At 41.0% G+C, this 6931-nt stretch overlaps 1 long non-coding RNA gene across 1 annotated transcript; it reads left to right on the top strand.

Annotated features, from left to right (window-relative positions):
• Positions 1-253: 253 nt before the first annotated feature.
• On the top strand, positions 254-4817 carry LOC139068975 (uncharacterized). The gene is made up of 3 exons (XR_011520205.1): positions 254-313; positions 766-917; positions 4213-4817. It is a non-coding gene; the product is annotated as an uncharacterized lncRNA (long non-coding RNA).
• The last annotated feature ends 2114 nt before the right edge of the window (positions 4818-6931 follow it).

Below are 6931 nucleotides of genomic sequence, written 5' to 3' on the forward strand. Positions count from 1 at the left end.
CTGACTGAGCGCCTCCAGGAGAGAGGCCCAAGCAAGACGCGCCCCTAGGAGCGTCTTGCCACATGTCAACACTGGGTCTGACAGAGGGCCTCCAGGAGAGAGGCCCAAGCAAGACGTGCCCCGAGGAGCGTCTTGCCACATGTCAACACTGGGTCTGACTGAGCGAAAATGGCTTCCGTGTGTGATGGTCTGAGTCACTCTCACCCTCTGCAGAGTTTACACTTTGCAGAGCTTGTTGTCTGTTTAAGGTTTGTTACAGTTTACTAAATTAAGAATCTAATCCCTCTGTGTGGGTGTTCTGACTTCCTTTAAGGTAATATAAGTTTAAGGTATTATAAGTTCAATAGTATAAATTAAAATACGCAACATAATAGTGAATAATGCTAAATTAACTTAGAGAACATAGATTAAAATTACCTATCATGTGGTGGAGAATGCGGGCAATGCAGAGCTGGTGAGCTGAGGGCTTTGTCTGTGAGCTGAGTGGGGGTAAGGCTCCATTTGGCTCCATGGACGGGCTTTCTGCGCCCAGCTCTCGCATATCGATTCAGGGTCATGTAAATTACGAATAATCAATCTACGCTCTCTCTCTCTGTGTGTCGTCCTTTAAGGTAATGGAGGAGCTGTAATATGGGAGAGAGACGATGGAAAGCTCCGGAGGGAGTTTGGGCCTTCTCCCTCTTTCCTCAATTTCTAATTATGTAAGGTGTGTTATTTCAGGTGACGCATATAAAAATTTTAACAGTTAATGGTATTTCGAGCAAGGTAGCAGATGCCTTCTGGTGGGAGATCGCCTTCGGGGAGCCGCATGGCCACTTCCTCATTAAAGTCCGGCCAGCTGAATTGCTCTCCGGCCGGCTGCTCCGCAGGTGAACTTCCGCCTATGGCTCTCGCTCTACCAGGACAAGGAACGCCAAGTAAGTACCTAAATTAAATTGCACCCTTTTTCTATATAACTAGTTGGCAGTGTGTTTTTTAAGCTGAGTGTGGTGACTAGGCATTCACGCATGAAAAGACGTTTTCGTGTCCATTTAAGGGTTGCACGTGTGAACCGTAGAGGTAGCACTGAAACGTGAACCGTGGCTGTAGACCTGCTGGGTTGTAATTCATCTGTGTCTGCCAGGCACAGCCCACAGTGCTGCTGTGGGTGGTAAAAGACAGGTGAATGTGTAGTGGGCCTAAAACCGTTGTGAACCCCATATACACGCAGCACGAAGTCCATGTGCTGGTGTCGATTGAAGAACAGATAGATGCTAAAAATCATACTGTCGCTGGGAAGTTAAATAAAATTTCATGGTGCAGAGAGTTAATCATCGTTGAAATTGGCTAAAGTAATCCAAACCGTTCTAAAATTCATTCCTTGTCATTTTGTGTGTCTGCTGACTCATTGTGTTTTTGTGTGTGTGAAAAGCTGTGTTAAAGTATTAAAAACCCAGCTGTGAGCTGTGCTTCAGTGGATATCTGTGTTTCTGTGTGTGTGAAAGCTGTCGTGTAGGTATGGTGACTCAGGACTTCAAGGAATGTTGTGTGTGTGTGTGTGTGTGTAAGACAGCTGCAGTTCTGAGCATCTGTGTGTGTATATCTGAGTTTTTGAGTACCTGCAGGTTCTTCTAAGTGTGATTGTGTAGCTACAATTTTGAAGTTTGAACCGGTTCTGTCTGTTTGTCTGTTTTCTGTCTGTCTGTCTGTCTGTCTGTGCATGTATGAGAAAGTCTGTCTGTGCATGTATGAGAAAGTATGAATCTAGAGGTAATTCTGAAACGGTGTGTTCAGTTGTGTGTGTGTGTGTGTGTGTGTGTGTGTGTGTGTGTGTGTGTGTGTGTGTGTGTGTGTGTGTGTGTGTGTGTGTGTGTGTGTGTAAAAAAGAAAACTGTTTATCACCAGCAGGGTAGCTACAGAGGGATGGACGTAACAGCAATCAGAGACAGTGGTCCTCACCAGACCACTCACAGCCACTCGTTTGTTGGACATGTGGAGGTCAAGGTCACATGTCATGTGACTGTCCCTCCTAGTCGGATGGCCCAGATAACAAGAGCCCAAAGAGGCAGGGGTTTCCAAACATAGAGGAGCCGACCTAGCCATGAGCCTGTCAATCATCAATTCAATTCAATTCAAAAACACTTTATTAATCCCAGAGGGAAATTGATTAATCAGGCTGCCTGTTAAATCTTCTAGGCAGAGACCTCATGTCAGCGTTAAACATCTCTATTTTCCCTATAAAGGATGACATGAGAACGATTCGTGTGGCTAAAAGTTTGCTGTCATCTCCATGGGTGTGTGACTGCTGATAGAATCTTTGAAGTGATAAACTGACTTTGTGGTGTTGACGGATGAGTAAGAGGTTTAACTTAAACCAGATCCCTGCAATTTATTATTTTCCTGTTAGAAACTAGATTTTCCAGGGTTTGTGGTTGACACTAATAGATCACGTAGGATTTAGACCTAAATAGTTCCCTAATTCCCCTTTGTATATTTCCCTTTTGTGATGAATGAGTTACAGAATTAGAAGGTGCCTTTATTATAAAGTATGATTTGGTATTAATGTGGTACAAAGCTCCATGAATAGTTTCTGCTTGGTTTTTTCATATGATGTATAACTGTAAAGAAGGTGCCTTATTGCAATTTTAAAGTGATAAACTCTTTTCCGTTGTGCAAATTCTAACACAGATTTGGTTTTACCAGATTCAAGTTCCTGAGAAGGCAGAGTAGCTGGGAGGCCTAATCTATGTCCACAGATGCCTTCTGCTACTGGATTTAATTTAAGAATGTGGTTTTGCTTCGGGATGGTCTCTGTTTTCAATTGGTAAGGTTCCTTCATGGAATGCAAACCTTAGCTCAGCAACCTGTTTTGTTTCATTGGTCAGACTAAGTAAATATGGTGTAATTGTAACATTTGTCATTTTCTTTGGAGAAGTGAGCTACTTTTATGAGACATATGAAAAGCTTGGTTTAAAGTACTCTGACTCCATCCTATGTTCTTTTATTTGCAGTTAATTGTATATTGGGTTTATCTTTACTTTGTACTTTCTGGGAGTGCGAATTTACCAGATTTCAGGGGGTGACAACCTAAAACCCGGGTATTAAAAGGTTGTAGTGCCTGTTTGCATACAAAACTACAGTTTGGGCATTCCAAAATAATGGTTGTCATCGTTTGAATCTCCCTGGTTCCCCGATATTCTGTTAAATCTTTATTTGATTTGTTTTTCAAAGTCTGCTGCTGCTGAAGTCAGTCCAGCTCAAGACTGGTTGAGCTGCTTGCTGAACAGTTAATCAGATAAGTGTTTTCTGGCTCTGAGCAACAAAGGTTTGTCTCAGATCTTTATCAGTAAAGGACAAAAGAGACAGAAATGTTCTGAGTTCTGACCCAGTCACTAACATCTGAGTAAGGATGTTTTGCTTGGTGTAAATTGTGTTTTAATACTGCTATAGTAAGGGTGAGTTGCCATTTCTGTTTAAACCTTTTGCTTGTTTGATAAGCCAGGCAGATATATGGTACTTCGAGGGTTATTGAGTAGTTAGGTTTATTCTTTATTATTTTGGCCTTTGACTCACCCTGAAGCAAAATGCAGTGGTATTTCTTAGGGTTAATTGTTAAAGCCCTGTTCTTTTCTTTTGCTGAATAGTCTTTTTAAATCTAATGATTTTATGTTTATAATTAGATACTGTTGTTTGAGTTTATTCAATTTGATTTTTTAACTCCTGGATTGACATATTTACATCTTTTCTTTTACTATGACTGTTTTTTAAATGTTTTATTTTGCCTTTAAGTTGCCTGATCCGTAAACAAGTAAGAACATCCTGATGTGAGACTTTGCTTTTATTTCTTGGATTCTTGTCATAAGCAGACTCTTTGCCAAGGTGAGATATCTATCCATAATAGGTTGACTTACTGTTTTTACAGAAAGGTGTTTGGCTTTTTCATAAACCTAAAAACTTCTTGTTAAATGAGTCTTATCAATCACTTATTGGGTTACATAAACTAATAGTGTGGGTTGTTTAATGCAGTATGGAACATGAATTGATGAATGTACTTTGCTGATGATTATATGAGTTGATTCCAGCTTAGAGATGATGCCCGAATGGACTATGTTGGTAAATTTCAGGTGAACTTTGAGCCCCATTAATTTCAAACTGGACTGGACTAAAAGCTGAATGGTTGTTGTTGAAGATGTCAAAAAGCCACAATAACACTTTTGCGCTTTCTCACCGCAGGCCATGGAACCAAGGAGTTTGGGGTCCTGTTGCATGTGATACCACCACAAATGAGGCGTCAAGGTCACTCTTCTCATCCCTCCCACTGCTGCATACTGCTGAGAGGGCCACTACAACTGATCATCATCGGATGGGATGCATGCAGGCTCGCCAGGACGGCAGATAAGTAAACAATCTGCCTTCAGCTTGCAGGACCAATCCACCATGTCGCTGCTGATGATGGGGGATCACACTTTGCTCTGAAACTGCCCCTCAGCATCTGATGGAACGAAAGGAATAGCAGCAGTTGGGAGGGACAACGAAATCAACATCTGGTGTTTGAGACCCCTCCTGGGTCCGTCCACACGACGCTGTGACCTGCCTCCAACGACGTATCCATTACCCCAAATCTCCCGTCTGCTTTCATGGCTCCCTGTCCAAAAGACATCCCCTCACCATCTCTCAGAATGTCTCTCTCTCCTGTCACACCGCAGGTTGGCTCCCTGCCCCCACTTCACGTTGCGTGAAGATGGGCGTCCTTACGAGGACATTTGAGCTGAAGAAGGAGAGTCTGGGTCTGTGATGACTCGTCTGTCTCATATCGACGAAAGGGCAACACCATTCTATGGAAAAGATTGTTTTAACATCAAATTTCCCCCTCTAGCAATTCTAACGAATCGACTGAGTTTGCTGGTATCTGATAATTCATATCAACTCGTGTTCAAGTTTCTTGCATCTGTTATGGTTATCTTAATAAAGCCAGGCACACAGGATAAAGTAGATCTTGGTGTTTGGGTTATTGTTAAGCTAACATCATCGTATTGATTCATAATTCGTGCTCATTGACTATTGGGTTATTGACATCTTACTCTGATTTGTTATAACAACAAAAATGAACATCAGGAGGGAATGTTAGGTATTTTTAATTGTTCATTATTGTTGTGAAATCTTTTCCTTTGTCTATGTGAAGAGTTCATTCACCTTTGCTGCTTAAATGTGGTTAGGAAAAACCCTGACCTAGTTATTTGTTTTCACGTTTGGGTGTTTTAGGAAACTCCTTTCTGCTTTAGGCATTTTGATCCAGTATCTGAAGTTTTCCTGTGCATTCTAAGACCAAGATGTTATTCCAAACTGGTCAGGCAGGAGTTGCACGCTAATGGTATTTGTGGGTGTGAACATTTTGGATTCAATAAAACCCCCTCCATGAGCTCGGGCTCCTTTGTGAGAGGAAAATGGCTTCCTTGTTGTATGGTCTGATTCTCTCACCCTCTGCAGAGTTTACACTTTGCAGAGCTTGTTGTCTGTTTAAGGTTTGTTACAGTTTACTAAATTAAGAATCTAATCCCTCTGTGTGGGTGTTCTGACTTCCTTTAAGGTAATATAAGTTTAAGGTATTATAAGAACAATAGTATAAATTAAAATACGCAACATAATAGTGAATAATGCTAAATTAACTTAGAGAACATAGATTAAAATTACCTATCAACCACAAAAAGGAATGGAGTCATTAGCACTTATGGTTTTTAAATGGCACCCAGAATTATGTTGCACGAAGCACAATTTCACATCATTCTCGGTTCATTTGTGTGAAAACAAGGTCCAATCAGGCTGAAACGTTACTGAAAGGTAGAATCTATTGAGTTGTAAGTGATCTGAACGTTTCATGATGATAGTACTTTCCTAAGGGGATCAAACAATGTCCCAAAGGTCACCGGATCTGGTGTCAATTTAAAGAAGTAGTCCAGTTACACATTTGTGGGCTTATAACTTGGCTTCTGAATGTCCTACAGAGATCAGGTTTGTTTTAATGTACTCCAATCAACAGCCCCTACATCCACAAAAAGGATTGGAGTCATTAGCACTTATGGTTTGTAAATGGCACCCAGAATTATGTTGAATGAATCACAATTTCACATCATTCTGGGTCCATTTGTGTGAAAACAAGGTCCAATCAGGCTGAAACGTTATAGGAAGGTAGAATCTATTGAGTTGTAAGTGATCTGAACGTTTCATGATGATAGCACTTTCCTAAGGGGGTCAAACCATGTCCCAAAGGTCACCGGATCTGGTGTCAATTTAAAGAAGTAGTCCAGTTACACATTTGTGGGCTTATAACTTGGCTTCTGAATGTATTAGAGAGATTAGGTTTGTTTTAATGTACTCCAATCAACAGCCCCTACAACAACAAAAAGGAATGGAGTCATGAGCACTTATGGTTTGTAAATGGCACCCAGAATTATTTTGCATGAAGCACAATTTCACATCATTCTGGGTCCATTTGTGTGAAAACAAGGTCCGATCAGGCTGAAACGTTACAAGAAGGTAGAATCTATTGAGTTGTAAGTGATCTGAACGTTTCAAGATGATCGCACTTTCCTAAGGGGGTCAAACCATGTCCCAAATGTCACCGGATCTTTTGTCAATTTAAAGAAGTAGTCCAGTTACACATTTGTGGGCTTATAACTTGGCTTCTGAATGTCCTAGAGAGATCAGGTTTGTTTTAGTATACTCCAATCAACAGCCCCTACAACCACAAAAAGGAATGGAGTCATTAGCACTTATGGTTTTTAAATGGCACCCAGAATTATGTTGCACGAAGCACAATTTCACATCATTCTGGGTTCATTTGTGTGAAAACAAGGTACAATCAGGCTGAAACATTACAGGAAGGTAGAATCTATTGAATTGTAAGTGATCTGAACGTTTCATGATGATAGCACTTTCCTAAGGGGGTTAAACC

The sequence above is a fragment of the Nothobranchius furzeri genome, chromosome 3, assembly GCF_043380555.1.
Source record: "Nothobranchius furzeri strain GRZ-AD chromosome 3, NfurGRZ-RIMD1, whole genome shotgun sequence".
Classification (NCBI taxonomy): domain Eukaryota; kingdom Metazoa; phylum Chordata; class Actinopteri; order Cyprinodontiformes; family Nothobranchiidae; genus Nothobranchius; species Nothobranchius furzeri.